Source organism: Balaenoptera musculus, chromosome 1 (assembly GCF_009873245.2).
Source record: "Balaenoptera musculus isolate JJ_BM4_2016_0621 chromosome 1, mBalMus1.pri.v3, whole genome shotgun sequence".
Classification (NCBI taxonomy): domain Eukaryota; kingdom Metazoa; phylum Chordata; class Mammalia; order Artiodactyla; family Balaenopteridae; genus Balaenoptera; species Balaenoptera musculus.
In genome coordinates this window covers 165,113,356-165,133,782 of record NC_045785.1, presented here as the reverse complement: position 1 = coordinate 165,133,782, position 20,427 = coordinate 165,113,356, and positions in this window count along the sequence as shown.

The following is a 20,427-nucleotide window of genomic DNA, read 5'->3' as shown; positions in this document are numbered from 1 at the left end:
TTTTTTTTTTTTTTACTGTTTTACTCATTCATTCATTCATTCAACAAAGTAGCAAATGCCTCTTTTAACATTTATTTATTTATTTATTTATTTATTTATTTATTTATTTATTTATTTATTTATTTATTTATTTTTGGCTGCTGAGCAGGGCCTACTCTTTGTTGAGGTGCGCGAGCTTCTTATTGCAGTGGCTTCTCTTGTAGCGGAGCACGGGCTCTAGGTACGCTGGTTTCAGTAATTGTGGCACTCGGGCTCAGGCGCTGTGACTCGAGGGCTCTAGAGTTCAGGCTCAGTAGTTGTGGCACACGGACTTAGTTGCTCCGTGGCATGTAGGATCTTCCTGGACCAGGGCTTGAACCCGTGTCCCATGCATTGTCAGGCAGATTCTTAACCACTGCTTCACCAGGGAAGTCCCGCAAATGCCTTAATGGTAAAAATTACTCAATGAATAGCTCTTGAATGAAAATAAGCTTGCTCTTTTGACCATTTAACCTCTTTCTTGTAATGATGGAGATAACTGTTTGTGGTATAATGTAGCTGTTCTCCAAAATCAATTAGTGAATTAAAGGCTGAAGTTGAGAGCTCAAACATAGTTCTTTTTTCAACCTTTAATAGAAGTTTCTATTCCATCATTGTTAGTGTTCCTTATGCTAATCATGGAGAAAAACTGCTACTTTGAATATAAATGACAAGTCATGTTTCATGACATCATCTTGTACCCACTCTTTTTTCTTGTGGGTTTTACCTGTTGATGGGGTGTGAAGAAGTAGTGCTTACTGCTCCAAGAATTCATGCTAGTGTAATTTGGACAGGCACTACTTCAAAGCCTACACATGCTTCATCATCACCAAACACTTCTGAAAACATAACACCAGGTCACGTTTTCCCTAAACCTTTTTTAGGTTGGCTTTGATCCTTACTGCAGGCATCGGGTGACATTTCTAATCTTTCTGTAAAAGGAAGGATGCAATAGTATTGGCGATCTTCTTCAAAGCTGGAAAATTGCATATCCAATCATTAAAGACATGCTTTCTTTGCTGTTTTCTGTGCTTGCTCCTACAGACAGTGACCTTTATTAAATTTGGACGCAACTCTAGATTAATTGGCATCCAGTAGAGAAGCATTTTACAAAGGTTACCACAATTTGCACCACCATTGTAAACATATTGAATAAGTAGGCTAACTTTAGAAGTGATTTCATGAACTACTCACTTTTTTTCTTACAGTGTCGTGATTTTTTAAAATGTTTTTATTTGCTTTTAATCTTTTGATCTTTTAGTCACTTAGAAATAGTAAAACCCACCTTCTGAATAATCATATAATTTATTTAGCTGTAGATATTTACCTTTTTATTTAGCCAAAGTCTGAGGGTATTCTCTAAGCTTTTAATAGAGGACCAGGCATAAATCAGCTCTATGCAGGAGCAGGAACTATAACATTGGTGCATTTTTTTTTTTGACCTCAGATTTGACCAGCTGTCTTTGTAAGTTGAATCTACATAACAAAAATGATCTTGTATTGTACTTATTCAGTAACATTTTCCCATGCTTGCTATTTTTTCCAGTATGTACAGATCTCTCTTTTTAAATATATTTTAATGTTAGCATAAATTTCTTATATTTGCTTCTTCTCTTTGACCAAAAAACCAAAATCAACAAATGCAAAATAAATCCAAATAGAATATACAGAAAAAATTTAAACCTACATTTAGTTTGCTGTGTACATGCAACTAAAATCATTTTGATTTCTGCCTAGTTAATTTTACTCAAGGATAGCATAGCATGAATTACAGGAATGCCTCACATACAATCCTCATGTATAGTTTGTGTGCTTTCTGTGTGGCATTATCTGAATTTAGTGGTGCTATTAGGAGTATTAAAATAAGTAGAGCTTATATTTTCCTTTCACAGAATGCTTGCAAAACACTCTGTTTTTTTTAATTTCCACTTTTCCCAGCAGGCAGGATAAATCCTTTAATAGCAGTTGAGATACAAAGGGCTTCAACTGACGCCTTCACCCCCATTAGTCAATTCTCACTGAAATCCTAGCATATACACAGTATAATCAGTAAATAACCTATGATATATGTCAATGAAGAGATGACAATTAAGTTGATCATGTGGTTATGCATTACAAAAATGCTACATAGGCTAGAAAGTCACTGTGACCTGACATAGAAAATAATTTATGAAAGAGGAATTGGAGATACACTTGAGACAGGCTATAATTTTGGGGAACATGAAATATATTCCCAACATTGGGAATCACTTGAGGAAAGGGTAAAGGAGGAGCATAAACAGTGCCAAGCCAAAGAAAGGCTGATTTGATGTCCCAGTGGTGCCCCTGCTTGATTTTGTACTAGAAGTGTCAGTTACATTTACCACCATACATTTCCTTCCTAAAGGACCTTCTTCACTCATAGCCTGGAAGGGGCAAACTAAGTACAACTGGACAACCCACCCTCTATGCAGCCACCTTGGCTGAAGGGTCAAGTGTCCTGCAACACCCAAGCTGAGCCAATTAGATTTCTGTCCCAGACACTGAGAGGAGATGCTCAGAAACAGGGTCAGTCAGGGTTGAACCCTTGAGGTAGAAGGTCATGGATTTAGGGACTGAAGCTTCAGAACAAGAAGGACTAAGCAGATGTTTGAGAAGGAACTGATCCAATAGACTAATGAAGAGCTACAGAGTAAGTAGTTGCCTAAGAACTTCAGTTCCTGTGAAGTCCTAGTATATTCCTTGAGCTTGGTTTCCTTAATAGAAGCCAACATTAGTGGGGTTTATTTTGTTTTTTTTGGTTTTTTTTCCCCTTGCAGTAAGTCATCTCTGAGACAATGCTTCTTTCTGGATACACTTCAATAGTCATCTTTATTTTTCATTAACCTCACTCATTATTTCTCATCTCTGCCATCTTTTCTGCTGTCACTTTGGCTGTTTATAGATCTCTTTTCTTTTTTATTACTCTTTTCTGTTTTTCTCTCCCTCTCTTATCTTTCTTCTCTGGTAGTGTACCACTATTTTTTGGCATTATCACTAACAAAGTTTAATCATTTACGAAGATGAGGCAACTTGAGTTTGGTCAATGAATTGACCAATTATACTGTCAGTAATTTTCCTGTCTTTGATCCTTGGTTGTTTTCATCATTGTTTAATATTTGAGTAGTTTTTACTTATTTTGGGTTGAGAATTATTCCAAAGTGCTAAAATCACTAAATATCCATTAACAATTTTCATGCAAGGTATGGCTTTCATTGTTTTCCTTAAGTAATCAAGGATATTGAATAGCTCTCCAAATCCAAATAATGATTTATTTCTGACTTAAAATAACTAGCATAAAATGAGCTTACTACCTCTAAAACTATGTTTAAATCACTAGGTCATTCATTTCTATCACTGAACATCATGCTGTTAGTGGGAGAAAAAGATAAGTAACAAAGACCAGTTAGAAGACATAGGAATCCATTCTGGATAAAAATAATTGCATTTAAAAGTCTTCTTTGTCTGCTAATATATTCATTAAGTCATTCTTTCCTTCACTCAATAAATACATATTTAATTCTTACTATGTACTAGGCAATGAGCAAGTCTTTGAAAGCAGAGAAATGGACAAAACAAAATCCCTGATGTCCTAGAGCTTATATGCTAATGAGGGCAGAAAAACCAAATTAATGTATAATCTAACAGAAGGTAATGGGTACAATAAAAAACAAAGTAAGGCAGAGGATAGAGAGTGCTGAGGGTATAGCGCAGTGCTGTTTTTAATACGGTAGTCAGGGAAGGTGTCCCTGATTTGCTGACTTTTGAACAGAGATCTGAGCAAGTGAGGGAGGAAGCCATAATATTCTCTGGGGTACTTTCTGGATTATCTATAAATATTTGTTGATCACATGAAGGCTCATGGCATTCTACATTTCCTGTTGATCTCATGGAAGGAATTCCACCATGGCCTGTGTATCCCAGTAGAGTGAGTTAAATTGTGTCTCCTAAGAAGATCTGTTGAAGTCCTAAGGCCTGATACTTGGGAATGTGACCTTATTTGGAAATAAGCCTTTTCCAGATGTAATCAAGTTAAGAGGAGGTCATACTCTTTAAGGGTGGGCCTTAAATCCACTGATTGACATCTTTATAAAAGAAAAGAGAAGGGGAATTAGACCCAGAGACATAGAGGAGACATGCAGGGATGAAAGCCATATGACAACGGAAGCAGAGATTGGAGTGATACAGCCATAAGCCAAAGGAACACTAAGCATCAGCCAGAAGCCATCAGAAGCTAGGAAAAGACACGGGAGGATTTTCCCCTAGTGCCTTCAGAGGGAGCATGGCCCTGCTGCCACCTTGGTTTTAGACGTGTGGTCTTTTTTTTTTTTTTTAAATGGTAGAGTTTTTTTTTTTTGGCTGTGTTGGGTCTTCGTTTCTGTGCGAGGGCTTTCTCTAGTTGCGGCGAGCGGGGGGCCACTCTTCATCGCAGTGCACGGGCCTCTCACTATCGTGGCCTCTCTTTTTGCGGAGCACGGGCTGCAGACGCGCAGGCTCAGTAGTTGTGGCTCACGGGCCCAGTTGCTCCGCGGCATGTGGGATCTCCCCAGACCAGGGCTCGAACCCGTGTCCCCTGCATTAGCAGGCAGATTCTCAACCACTGCGCCACCAGGGAAGCCCTAGACTTGCGGTCTTTAGAACTCTGAGAGAATGAATCTTTATTGTTTTAAGCCACCACTTTGGGGCAATTTATTATGGCAGCCTTAGGAAACTACTACAAGGGTATGAACCAGGGAAAAACATGAAATGGTCTCTGCTAGATTGTTTTGAAATAGACACAGACATGCAAACAACCACTACCACAATAGCAACATCTGATTTCTTCTTCTTCTTCTTTTTCTTTTTTTTTTTTTGATATAGATAATTAAAGATACATGAAAACACAACTGTTTGTGTGAGGACCAGTGAGAAACTTAAGGTCACTCTTCATGTGTTCAGGTAGCTGCCACTGTGGATCACGCAAGGCCTTGCCTATCTTGCTTCCCATCATCTCACCCCAAGAGATATCAGGCAGGATATTCCAATGACACTGAAACATTACTTTCATTTTTTTCTGAATTAAATTTGCTTTTTCCACTTGGCCAAGGAGCTGGATATGGTCCTGCTTAAAGTTGTCCTGCCCAGCAGAACTGTTCTTCAGTAAGTGTTGCTTCCAATGATGACTCATTTCAGAACCTGGGTGCTGGTGCTCCTTCCAGAATGATGGAGTTAGCTCTACTCCTCAGCAACAAAGGAAACAACCTTTCATCTTTGCAGTGTCCAGATAGGCAGGGTGGAGAAAATTAGCAGAATAGAGAGCCAATTGATTCCAGCAAATGTTAATTCACCACAGTCAGTTTCTCTATGCAAAACCTGATACTCAAGGAATTTTTTTTCTGGTGAACCTATCCTTTTCCAGGGCAATAAATTTCATATGTTGATGTTGCAAACACTCCCTTATGCAATTCACATCAACAGAATTGCCTGAAAATCGTAATGATCTTGTATTTCTTTAGCCGTAAGCAAGAACAGTTATCTCTGTGAATGTTCATGGTTTGAGCCAATGTTGCACTCTTGCTTGGACTCCATGCCCTTTTCCTACAAGAATCCATGCCCTTTGCCTCCACTAAAGGAGAGAGAGTTCCCACTCCACTGATGCTACATTTGGCCATTGGCTCTGCTTTGGGCAATAGAATACGGACAGACATGGCAGAGTTCCTATTTTGAACTTAGGCCTTAGGAGGCCTCTCATGTTTCTGCTCATCCCTCTTGCACTTATGCCAGCACCAGAAAAAACATGCTACAGCTAGTGATGGCCCAGAGGACGAGAGGAGATCTGAACTCGACCTGCAAATTGGAATCAAGATCATCAGAGTCCAGCCTAGGATACTTAACCCCTAGCTGACCCAAGAAATGTATGAGTGAGAATAACAACTTGTTTAAGTCACTGAGTTTTACAACTATTTGTTATATATCACTATTTTCACAGTAATGGACTGATACAGGTGGGTCTGACAAGGAAAGACATTATATAGAAAGTAACAAATTCAGCATAGCACTGCCTATTGATGATTTGCTTATGATAGTGGAGAGGAAGCATGATGTTCTAGAAGGAAATAAAGACCTGCATGGAATATCGATATTCTGTTGGCGATGACCTTAGTTATATAAATCACCCACCATCTCTAAGCTTCATTTTATTCACTTATCAAATACCTTCTTCTTATCCCAGGATGGTTGGCAGAATGACATGTAAAAAAAATTTGAAAAGACTTATGGAGGAGCTTCAAGATAGCGGAAGAGTAAGAAGTGGAAATCACCTTCCTCCCACAAATACATCAGAAATACATCTATATGTGGAATAACTCCTACAGAACACCTACTGAACGCTGGCAGAAGACCTCAGACCTCCCAAAAGGCAAGAAACTCCCCACGTAGCTGGGTAGGGCAAAAGAAAAAAGAAAAAACAGAGACAAAAGAATAGGGACGGGACCTGCACCAGTGGGAGGGAGCTGTGAAGGAGGAAAGGTTTCCACACACTAGGAAGCCCCTTCGCGGGCAGAGACTGCGGGTGGCAGAGGGGGGAAGCTTCAGAGTCATGGAGGAGAGCGCAGCCACAGGGGTGCAGAGGGCAAAGCAGAGAGATTCCCACACAGATGCTCGGTGCCGAACAGCACTCACCAGCCCGAGAGGCTTGTCTGCTCCCCCGCCGGGGCGGACGGGGCTGGGAGCTGAGGCTCGGGCTTCAGTCGGATCGCAGGGAGAGGACTGGGGTTGGCGGCGTGAACACAGCCTGAAGGGGCTAGTGCGCCACGGCTAGCCGGGAGGGAGTCCGGGCAAAGGTCTGGAGCTGCCGAAGAGACAAGACTTTTTCTTGCCTCTTTGTTTCCTGGTGCGCGAGGAGAGGGGATTCAGAGCGCCACGTAAACGAGCTCCAGAGACGGGCGCGAGCCGCAGCTATCAGCGCGGACCCCAGAGATGGGCATGAGACGCTAAGGCTGCTGCTGCCGCCACCAAGAAGACTGTGTGCGAGCACAGGTCACTCTCCACACCACCCCTCCCGGGAGCCAGTGCAGCCCGCCACTGCCAGGGTTCCATGATCCGGGGACAACTTCCCTGGGAGAACACACGGCGCGCCTCAGGCTTCTGCAACATCAAGCCGGCCTCTGCTGCGCAGGCTCGCCCCGCATCCGTACCCCTCCCTCCCCCCGGCCTGAGTGAGCCAGAGCCCCTGAAGCATCTCCTCCTTTAACCTTGTCCTTTCTGAGCGAAGAACAGACGCCCTCAGGCGACCTACACGCAGAGGCAGGGCCAAATCCAAAGCTGAACCCTGGGAGCTGTGTGAACAAAGAAGAGAAAGGGAAATCTCTCCCAGCAGCCTCAGGAGCAGCGGATTAAATCTCCACAAACAACTTGATGTGCCTGCATCTGTGGAATACCTGAATAGACAAAGAATCATCCCAAATTGAGGCGGTGGACTTTGGGAGCAACAATATATATATATTTTTCCTTTTTCTCTTTTTGTGAGTGTGTATGTGTATGCTTCTCTGTGTGATTTTGTCTGTATAGCTTTGCTTTTACCATTTGCCTAGGGTTCTGTCTGTCCGTTTTTTTGTTTTTTGTGGTTTTTTTGGTATAGTTTTTAGAACTTGTTATCATTGGAGGATTTGCTTCTTGGTTTGGTTGCTCTCTTCTTTTTTTCTTCCTTTCTTTTTGTTTTATTACTTAAAAAAATTTTTTTTTAATTTTAATAATTATTTTTTATTTTAATGATTTTATTTTATTTTTTCTTTCTTTCTTTCTTTTTTTCTCCCTTTTATTCTGAGCCATGTCACTGACAGGGTCTTGGTGCTCTGGCCGAGCATCAGGCCTGGGCCTCTGAGGTGGGAGAGCCAAGTTCGGGACATTGGTCCACCAGAGACCTCCCAGCTCAACGTAATACCAAATGGCAAAAATCTCCCATAGATCTCCATCTCAACGCAAAGACCAGCTCCACTCAATGACAAACAAGCTACAGTCCTGGACACACTACACCAAACAACTAGCAAGACAGGAACACAACCCCACTCATTAGCAGAGAGGCAGCCTAAAATCATAATAAGGTCACAGACACCCCAAAACACACAACCAGACATGGAACTTCCCACCAGAAAAGCAAGATCCAGCCTCATCCGACAGAGCACAGGTACTAGTCCCCTCCACCAGGAAGCCTACACAACCCAACCCTAGCCACTGGGGGCAGACACCAAAAACAACAGGAACAACGAACCTGCAGCCTGCAAAAAGGGGACCCCAAACACTGCAAGTTAAGCAAAATGAGAAGACAGAGAAACACACAGCAGATGAAGGAGCAAGGTAAAAACCCAGCAGACCAAACAAATGAAGAGGAAATAGGCAGTCTACCTGAAAAAGAATTCAGAATAATGATAATAAAGATGATCCAAAATCTTGGAAATAGAATGGAGAAAATACAAGAAACGTTTAACAAGTACCTAGAAAAACTAAAGAGCAAACAAACAATGATGAACAACAGAATAAATGAAATTAAATCTTCTCTAGAAGGAATCAATAGCAGAATAACTGAGGCAGAAGAACAGTTAAGTGAATTGGAAGATAAAATAGTGGAAATAAATACTGCAGAGCAGAATAAAGAAAAAAGAATGAAAAGAATTAAGGACAGTCTCAGAGACCTCTGGGACAACATTAAATGTACCAACATTCAAATTATAGGGGTCCTAGAAGAAGAAGAGATAAAGAAAGGGACTGATAAAATATTTGAAGGGATTATAGTTGAAAACTTCCCTAATATGGGAAAGGAAATAGTTAATCAAGTCCAGGAAACACAGAGAGCGCCATACAGGATAAATCCAAGGAGAAACACGCCAATATATATATTAATCAAATTATCAAAAATTAAACACAAAGAAAAAAATATTAAAAGCAGCAAAGGAAAAACAACAAATAACATACGAGGGAATCCCAAAAGGTTAACAGTTGATCTTTCAGCAGAAACTTGGCAAGCCAGAAGGGAGTGGCGGGACATACTTAAAGTGATGAAAGGCAAAAAACTTCAACCAAGATTACTTTACCCAGCAAGGATCTCATTCAGATTTGATGGAGAAATTAAAACCTTTACAGATAAGCAAAGATTAAGAGAATTCAGCACCACCAAACCAGCTTTACAACAAATGCTAAAGGAACTTCTCTAGGCAGGAAACACAAGAGAAGGAAAAGATCTACAATAACAAACCCAAAACAATTAAGAAAATGGTAATAGGAACATACATATCAATAATTACCTTAAATGTAAATGGATTAAATGCTCCCACCAAAAGACATAGACTGGTTGAATGGATACAAAAACAAGACCCATATATATGCTGTCTACAAGAGACCCACTTCAGACCTAGGGACACATACAGACTGAAAGTGAGGGGATGGAAAAAGATATTCCATGCAAATGGAAATCAAAAGAAAGCTGGAGTAGCAATTCTCATATCAGACAAAATAGACTTTAAAATAAAGAGTATTACAAGAGACAAAGAAAGACACTACATAATGATCAAGGGATCAATCCAAGAAGAAGATATAACAATTGTAAATATTTATGCACCCAGCATAGGAGCACCTCAATACATAAGGCAAATGCTAACATCCATAAAAGGGGAAATCGACAGTAACACAATCATAGTAGGGAACTTTAACACCCCACTTTCACCAATGGCCAGATCATCCAAAATGAAAATAAATAAGGAAACACAACCTTTAAATGATACATTAAAAAAGAAGGACTTAATTGATATTTATAAGACATTCCATCCAAAAAAAAAAACAGAATACACATTCTTCTCAAGTGCTCATGGAACATTCTCCAGGATAGATCATATCTTGGTCACAAATCAAGCCTTGGTAAATTTAAGAAAATTGAAATCGTATCAAGTACCTTTTCCGACCACAGCGCTTTGAGATTAGATATCAATTACATGAAAAAAATCTGTTAAAAATACAAACACTGGAGGCTAAACACTACACTACTTAATAACCAAGAGATCACTGAAGAAATCAAAGAGGAAATCAAAAAATACCTAGAAACAAATGACAATGAAAACACGATGCAAAACCTATGGGATGCAGCAAAAGCAGTTCTAAGAGGGAAGTTTATAGCAATACAATCCTACCTTAAGAAACAAGAAACATCTCAGATAAACAACCTAACCTTACACCTAAAGCAATTAGAGAAAGAAGAACAAAAAAAGCCCAAAGTTAGCAGAAGGAAAGAAATCATAAAGATCAGATCAGAAATAAATGAAAAAAGAACTTAAGGAAACGATAGCAAAGATCAATAAAACTAAAATTTGGTTCTTTGAGAAGATAAAAAAAATTGATACACCATTAGCCAGACACATGAAGAAAAAAAGGGAGAAGACTCAAATCAATAGAATTAGAAATGAAAAAGGAGAAGTAACCACTGACACTGCAGAAATACAAACGATCATGAGAGATTACTACAAGCAATGATATGCCAATAAAATGGACAAACTGGAAGAAATGGACACATTCTTAGAAAGAGACAACCTTTCAAGACTTAACCAGGAAGAAATAGAAAATATGAACAGACCAATCACAAGCACTGTAACTGAAACTGTGATTCAAAATCTTCCAAGAAACAACAGTCCAAGACCAGATGGCTTCACAGGTGAATTCTATCAAACATTTAGAGAAGCGCTAACACCCATCCCTCTCAAACTCTTCCAAAATATAGCAGAGGGAGGAACACTCCCAATCTCATTCTACAAGGCCACCAACACCCTGATACCAAAACCAGACAAAAATGTCACAAAGAAAGAAAACTACAAGCCAATATCACTGATGAACATAGATGCAAAACCTCAACAAAATACTAACAAACAGAACCCAACAGCACATTAAAAAGATCATACACCATGATCAAATGGGGTTTATCCCAGGAATGCAAGGATTCTTCAATAGACGCAAATCAATCAATGTGATAAACCATATTAACAAATTGAAGGAGAAAAACCATATGATCATCTCAATAGATGCAAAAAAAAGCTTTTGACAAATTCAACACCCATTTATGATAAAAACTCTCCAGAAAGTAGGCATAGTTGGAACTTACCGCAACATAATAAAGGCCGTATATGACAAACCCACAGCCAACATTGTCCTCAATGGTGAAAAACTGAAACCTTTTCCACTAAGATCAGGAACAAGACAAGGTTGCCCACTCTCACCACTATTATTCAACATTGTTTTGGAAGTTTTAGCGACAGCAATCAGAGAAGAAAAAAAAAAAAAAGGTTCCAAATCGGACAAGAAGTAAAGCTGTCATTGTTTGCAGATGCCATGATACTATACATAGAGAATCCTAAATATGCTACCAGAAAACTACTAGAGCTAATCAATGAATTTGATAAAGTAGCAGGATACAAAATTAATGCACAATAATCTCTTGCATTCCTATACACTAATGATGAAAAATCTGAAAGTGGAATTAAGGAAACACTTCCATTTACCATTGCAACAAAAGGAATAAAATACCTAGGAATAAACCTACCTAAAGTGACAAAAGACCTGCATGAAGAAAACTATGACACTGATGAAAGAAATTAAAGATGATACAAACACATGGAGAGATATACCATGTTCTTGGATTGGAAGAATCAACATTGTGAAAATGCCTATACTACCCAAAGCAATCTACAGATTCAAAGCAATCCCTATCAAACTACCACTGACATTTTTCACAGAACTAGATCAAAAAAGTTTACAATTTGTATGGAAACACAAAAGACCCCGAATAGCCAAAGCAATTTTGATAAAGAAAAACAGAGCTGGAGGAATCAGGCTCACTGACTTCAGACTATTCTACAAAGTTACAGTAATCAAGACAGTATGGTACTGGCACAAGAACAGAAATACAGATCAATGGAACAGGATAGAAAGCCCAGAGATAAACCCATGCACATATGGTCACCTTATTTTTGATAAAGGATGCAAGAATATACAATGGAGAAAAGACAGCCTCTTCAATAAGTGGTACTGGGAAAACTGGACAGCTACATGTAAAAGAATGAAATTAGAACACTCCCTACCACCATACACAGAAATAAACTCAAAATGGATTAAAGACCTAAATATAAGGCCAGACACTATAAAACTCTTAGAGGATAACGTAGGCAGAGCACTCTATGACATAAATCACAGCAAAATCCTTTTTTGACCCACCTCCTAGAGAATTGGAAATACAAACAAAAATAAACAAATGAGACCTAATGAAACTTAAAAGCTTTTTCACAACAAAGGAAACCATAAACAAGATGAAAGACAACCCTCAGAATGGGAGAAAATATTTGCAAATGAAGCAACGGACAAAGGATTAATCTCCAAAATTTACAGGGAGCTCATGCATCTCAATATCAAAAAAACAAACACCCCAATCCAGAAATGGTCAGAAGACCTAAATAGACATTTCTCCAGAGAAGGTATACAGATTGCCAACAAACACATCAAAGAATGCTCAACATCATTAATTATTAGAGAAATGCAAATCAGAACTACAGTGAGATATCACCTCACACCAGTCAGAATGGCCATCATCAAAAATCTACAAACAATAAATGCTGGAGAGGGTGTGGAGAAAAGGGAACCCTCTTGCACTATTGGTGGGAATGTAAATTGATACAGCCACTATGGAGAATAGTATGGAGGTTCTTTAAAAAACTAAAAATAGAACTACCATATGACCCAGCAATCTCACTACTGGACATATACCCTGAGAAAACCATAATTCAAAAAAAGTCATGGGGGTTTCCCTGGTGGCGCAGTGCTTGAGAATCTGCCTGCCAATGCAGGGGACACGGGTTCGAGCCCTGGTCTGGGAAGATCCCACATGCCGCAGAGCAACTAGGCCCAGGAGCCACAACTACTGAGCCTGTGCATCTGGAGCCTGTGCTCCACAACAAAAGAGGCCGCGACAGTGAGAGGCCCGCGCACCGCGATGAAGAGTGGCCCCCCGCTCGCCGCAACTGGAGAAAGCCCTCGCACAGAAACGAAGATCCAACACAGCCATAAATAAATTAATTAATTAATTAAAAAAAAAAAAAAAGTCATGTATCACAATGTTCACTGCAGCTCTATTTACAATAGCCAGGACATGGAAGCAACCTAAGTGTCCATCCACTGATGAATGGATAAAGAAGATGTGGCACATATATACAATGGAATATTACTCAGCCATAAAAAGAAATGAAATTGAGTTATTTGTAGTGAGGTGGATAGACCTAGAGTCTGTCACTCAGAGTGAAGTCAGAAAGAGAAAAACAAATACTATATGCTAACACATATATATGGAATCTAAAAAAAAAAAAAAAAATGGTCATGAAGAACCTAGGGGCAGGACAGGAGTAAAGACGCAGACCTACTAGAGAATGGATTCTAGGACACGGGGAGGGGGAAGAGTAAGCTCAGACAAAGTGAGAGAGTGGCATGGACATATATACACTACCAAATGTAAAATAGATAGCAGTGGGAAGCAGCCACATAGCACAGGGAGATCAGCTCGGTGCTTTGTGTCCACCTAGAGGGGTGGGATAGGGAGGGTGGGAGGGAGGGAGACGCAAGAGGCAAGAGATATGCGGATATATGTATATGTATAGCTGATTCACTTTGTTATAAAGCAGAAACTAACACACCTTTGTAAAGCAATTATACTCCAATAAAGATGTTAAAAAAAAAGACTTATGTTACTTAATGCTATATATACACCTATGAGTTATTATTATTAACCATCATAAATTATGTGATCATCATTTTATTATATATATATATATTTAAAATCTATTACTTTGATACTGTGAAGAAGAGACCAAGATTGTGATAATTAACTTTAAGGACATCAGTTCAGGTAACACTTGTAGTAGCATGATAAATTAATTGTGATATTTGGATTTATATTCTCCCCCTAAGTTTCTTATTTGTTGTCCTTACATCTTAATATTTTCCTTTCAATTTCACCTTATGCTACAAATGGGAAGATGTAGACAAATTGGTAAAAGGATGAGTTCACTAAAAAGAGTCAAGTATAATTCAGTCCTTATCTGCAAAGCACTGTCACCATTTCTATACACAACAACATGATTATATTTCAAGGACCAACTTTTTTTTTTTTTTGAAGCAGATGTCTATATTTCAGGCAGTCTGCTTGAAATCCTTATTAGGTTTGGAATGAGAATCTCTCAGTTGCCCTCATGGCTCTGAAATCCATAATTTTTATATGTGATCTTCCAGAAGGCTCTTGGAGTCTGGCTGCAAGGTAGGGCTACTTACTGTTGAGGCAGCTGGCTGGAGCTGAGGGATTTTAGGGCCTGGTGCTGAGGAAGAGTTTGCTATCTTTTCCTAGGGTGTCATGGATGTGTTTTATTCATCTACTTGTCCAACAAAATCTTGTCAAGCCCTAATTTTTAAGAAGGGCTAGTCTCTGAGATAACACTTCATCTGAATCACTTGTTTTAGTTCTGTATGTCTCGCCAGCAGGATATTTGAAGTCATTGCCCTCTCCAAAGTGGTGTACTCCAGTCAAAAAGATGTTGATTTGCATTTTCCTCTTTGAGCACCTTATCCTAGCACTTTCAGTCTTCATGACATGAAAGAGTTAATGCATCTTTTTCAGCACCTGTCACAATTTGGGAGCAAATCAGGCAGTGAAAAGAGTAGGGCTCAATTAACATGGACAGAAGTGCGTGGGCATTTGGAACACTCTTCATAGGTAGCTCTTTTATGGTCTCTTCCCTTCCCCCAACCTTGGCCTGTGGACATGAGTGGCAACTTAAATGAACCATAAAACAGCCCTGGAAAAATCTGCAGCTTGCGGAAGGAGGCAGCAAAGCATTGAGATGAATGCATCTGGGAGCTTTCTGAGCAGGGGAGAGACAGCACTTAATATTTATGGGACCAGTAAACTCCCATGTGCTCTGGACCAGTGAATCTGGAGAGGTGTCATCAGGCATCAACCTCAGACTCTTCACTAGCATTTATCAAAGTCATGGTCCCTCTCAAACCCAGATGATGGGACAGAGCCAGAGACCATTCTGAACTACACCAACATAACTCTCCTTGCTTCCTAAGTGAAAGGATGTATTTCTTCTGTGTGAATGGACAATTTTTAAAAAATAAAACTTGCATTGACTCATTGCTTAAGCAACTCTTACAAGTCTTAAGATCTCACAGGCTGGAGGATCCCAATGTGGACTTAGAGAAGTAAATTTGACCTAACCAGACTACTGCTAAATTCAACAGGAACTTTTTTTCAAAAGCCAGAGTCTGAACCCACGTTTGTCACAGCTTTTTGGTGTTGGGCTTGTTTTTAATTTTTCTGAGCCATGCCCTCCTCATTCTCCCCATGTGTAAAGTGGGAACATGAATCCCTGTTCCTGTTATTCATTCCACACGGTCTGGGTTCTCCCTCTGTGCCAAGCACAGTGCTACACCCTGGGGTACAATCGTAGACAAGCACCCTTTGTTCCTGCTGCCATGGAGTTTACTGGTTTACTGGGGAAGAGAAATACTACAGATGTATTTTAAATGTGGTGAGGGTCATAAAGGGAAAATATAGCACTTGGCAGAAACAGGAAACAGGAAGTCCTAGCTTACTCTGAGAGTCAGAAGAGTCTCCCTGAGGAAGTGCTGTATGAACTGAGACATGAAGGACAAGTGAGTGATTATTAGATATTGAGAGGTCCGTGAGATTCCATGCCTAGGGAAGAGCGTGTGTGAAAACTCAAGGAGGGGAAGAGAACAGCGCGTGCAATTTACAACGTGGAGCTGGGGGGAAATTAAAAGAAGAATTGCCTTTGACAGAGCTTTATAAACTGTCTCTGGAGATTTGCCAAGGACCATCAGCACCTCTACAAAGCCATAAAAGAAAATCCATAAGAAACCCCAGTCACTTAAGCATGCATGCTTCCATTCAACTATTACTGCCAAATGCTCTTGAGGGTCATTTCTGAGGTGGAAAGGCAATCGAAGCCTAGATCATAATCACAGTGGGAATGAAACTCTGGTCCTTGCCTGTCTCGGATATTTTCTGGCCTGCAGGAGGCACCATTGAGGGCATCAGTCAAGACCTCAGCTGCCTTAATAGTTAATGATACTTTTCTCTTCTGCCATCCACTGACCAGCATTCTAAGCCAGACACCATGTTCCAACCCATCTCTCTCAAGGGGAGCCTCCCCTCTGCTCAGGCACACCTGTGAAGTTGGAAGTGGTCTTTGTCCTCCATCTTTGCAAGTATTAGACCCTAAACCTAATCTCACAGTCCCCTTCTCTGTACTTCTCTGGATCTTGTGGATTATCATACGTCGACTCCTGAGCATAGGTCTTGACGGGGTGGAAATGAGCTCACCTTTGCTCAGAGACATGCTAGAATTAAAACACACATTTTCTGGAAATTACAGGAGCAGTATATATTTTTTCTTATTCTGTGATCTCCAAGGAAAGTCTGTAGGTATCTCGAGTGGGCTTGACACACGTTTTTCTCTTTTGTAAAGGTCCAGATGGTAAATAATTTAGGCTTTGCAAACCATATGTGGTCATTATCGCATATTATTTGTTTGTCTTTTACAATCTTGTAAAAATACAAAAACCTCTCTTAGCCCAGCAGCACAGAAACTGGCCACAGTCTGGATTTGGCCCATGGACTATAGTTTGTCAGTCCTTAATCTAGAGTAAAGATGGATCAGAGCCACGTAGCTCAACTTGAGGAGCTATCTTTTTCTTTAATCTCCTTAGCATTAATAATTGTCAAATAGATGCTGTATGTCCAATAGAGTCTTTTTGGAGTTTTTTCCTTTTACACTACTTGCAAGCTAACAAGTTAGCCTTCCACAGTTTCATGAATGATGCTAGAATTCACGAGACTCCTGGGTCAGAGACAAAAGATAGTTTATTGATCACTGTAACATCAGTTGCCAGAGTATGAGCATTCTTATGCTGGTTCCTCAAGTATAGTTTTCACAGGGCAACACGAAAAGGGCCAGATGATGTCTGCATGCATAGTGGGTTGCGTTACAGGAGAGGAAGCCTGAGTTCATGGAACTGAATATTTTATAACAGACAGTAAACATACTTGCTCTTGTTCCAGAGGGAGACATTATCTCTTATGTGCCAGGCTATGAGCACATCTGCTCTTTGTTCTAGAGAGAGATACTATATTTATATTCCAAGGCAGTTTATAAACAACCTAGAAAACACAGTCCAGAAGAAAAAGACAGTTATTGTCTTATTTGAAAGACATGGGGAAACACAGTGATCCACGGAAAATTGTCTTTCCACAGACAACTAGTATCTATTCACACTAATGTGATAGTGCATCAATTTTGGAGAAGTTAAACACCAAATAAGCCATTTCTGGTGTGGAAGTGACCTTTGCCTATGTCCTGTATTTAGTTATTTGCTGTCTGAGGACAGATCTAAGATCTCATCTTAAGGTTATTTAGTTCTATAATAACTAAAAACCTTGATAGAGAGATTTTTGGTTCCAAGAGCAAAGGAAGGAGATAAAAACAAAAGAATGACTCATATGGGGGATTTCCAGGATAGCTGGAATTTGAAATGGAATCAGGAGTCCACTAAATAAGAGAAATGAAATTATCACTTCCTTCAATAGGCAGCCCGTTTTTTGTAACATTGTGCCCCAAATGATATAATATTTGGAAGGATTCAAACAGGAAATGAGTAGGAAATTCTTGAATGTGGTCCATGATTCACAGGGAGAGGCCGTAGGGGACTGCCAGGCATGAATACAGGTGGTTTAATGAGAGCCATTAAGAGCTAGACCATGCCTGGGTCAACAACAGAAGCAACGTATCGGTGACAGGCAGAACAAATACAGTTAGTGAATAAGGGTGGCCCAGAAAGCATCACTAGGGATGCCTATGTTAGTACATCTCTGGTCCAGAGGTCCAGATGAGAATATTCTAGATCCGTGATGCTCCATCTGGTAACCACCAGCCACATGTGGCTATCAAGAACTTGAAATGTGGTTAGGGCAGCTGAGGAAGTAAATTTCTGATTAACTAATAATTAACTAATTATTTAATTCTAATTAATTTAAATGTAAATAGCTACATGTAGCAAATACCTGTCCAAATGGACACCACAGGTCTATACTCTAGTTTTAGGTATAACGTTTGACGATTTTCATCCATTTGGAAAGAATGTTATATAAAATGATTAGATAACTAAAGTCTGATTCTAGCTTGTTGAGGTCACCTCTGTGTCAGCCTTCCTTGCCTTAAGAGGGGCTTTAACGAGACAACAGCACCCTGAACAAAATCAAGAGACCCTATGGCCTGTGACAGTAAAAGAAGTTGGAGACAGAAATGTTGAAGATCCCTTTTTCCCATCTTCAGGGCCTTCCCTTCTCCTAAGTACCTCTCAGTTGATGTCTTATAAAGGGCCCTGAGAAATCAACATCCAATGTTTTTAAACCTCATTGTTATTACTGTTTTAGCAGCAGAACTTTTGGTCACCCTAAGACTTTCATGAAACGCCCATCTATTGGACAGATAAAACCTGGGATGCAGACTTGTAGCCACACTTGATCTCATGTCTCCCTTTCCCTGCTACCCCTTCAGGACTCTGCAGGGCAGTTTGGAAACCATGATTCTAACAGACTGCTCTGACTTTATCCAAGAGTAAACTGAAATCCAGGGACATGATGTGCTGGCTCTAAGGCACTTGGATGCTGAAACAAATGGGACTAACATTCAGACCACTGTCTCCCAGGGTTCTCCAGATGTGGCTTCTGCTTGAAGCGTTTCTGAGTTCATTAGTCTTTTTAATGCCTCTAAAAATAGGGTGGAGCCTGTACACTATCACATAGCAGGTCTTTTGCATTCTGTCTGAAGTTGTTCACTATTGTCTGCTGTGCCTTTCTCTTGTTTCCTGACTGATGCTGTCAGTTCCTTAAGAGCAGGAACGGCGCCATCCACTCCTGTTATAGCCATGGTGCATTTGGCAGAATGTGAATAACCCTGCAGTCAATATCCATTTGAATGATGATTCTTGTTGGAAGTCGCTTTATTGAAAGTTCACTGAATGCCCAGCAGTGTCCTGGGCAAATACAAAAGACAGAAAATAGTCTTTCCCTTTAAGAAGCTTAGGGTTTAGTTGGAGAAACAAGACAGCACAGAGGAATAACAACAAGCGTGCCTCTCTAAGTGAGCTCCAGAGATCACCTGCATCAGACCTGTTGAAGAATTCACGGAGAATTCAGATTCTTAGATCTCGTACTCTGTGATTCAGATTGGGGAGGGCCCAGGAGTCATCCTTTACTATTATTTCTTCAGTTGACTTTGTGCTCTTGTAATTTTGAAACCTGGAGAATATAAGTTAGCAATCATTTATAATAGTCTCAAATATCTAGGTTGATGGCAATATTAGAAAACTTTGGTGATCTAAGAAGAGGACTCTGGCTGCATGGTGTTAAGCAGAGGGATTGAGGGATGGAGTAGAGCAAGGGACTCACCCCTGTTGAAGCTGCCTCTCTAACCACAGAATACTGGTACCATCAACCCCCAAGATGTAGTGCCTTCTTCCCTGGTGGATGATTGGAGAGGCTCTTTCATACCCCTGATCAGTTGGCACTCCAGATAAACTGGTCACCAGCTCAGGGAGATGGAGTTGCAGGGTGAGGCTGCACTTTTGGACAAGCCACGTGGAGGACAGAAGAAGATGTTAGCAGCGTGGAGGAGGATTTGTCAGTGGCTGTATTCGGTATTTATTGCTTCATAACGAAGTACCCCAAAACTTAGTGGCTTAAAAAACAAACATTTAAAATGTCACAAGGTTTCTGAAGGACAAGAATCTGGGAACAGCATAATTAGGTATTTCTGGCTGAGGGCCTCTTATGAGGTTGCAGTCAAGATGCTGGCCTTGGATACAGGCATCGGAAGGCTTGACTAGGGTTAAAGGATATGCTTCCATGCTCACGCATGCGGCTGTTGGCAGAAGGCCTTAGTTTTTTGTGGACTATAGTCTGGAGACCTCAGCTCTTTACAATGTGGGCTATTCCACAGGACTGCTCATGACATGGCATCTCTCTTCTCCAGAGCAAGTGATGAGAGAGAAGGAGAGAGAAAGAAACAGAGATAGAATGAGAAAGAGAGAGAGGGAGGGAGAGAGACACTAATTAGAAAACACGTCTTTTATAATTTAGCCTCAGAAGTGACATATACTATCACTTCTGCCATATTCTATTAGTCACAGTGACCAACCCTGGTGGGATGAGATTATGCAAACCCGTGGATACCAGGAGGTGGGGATCATTGGGAACCATCTTGGAGAGGCTGCTATAGGAGTCTTCTGGGGAAGGATGACTACTAACATAGC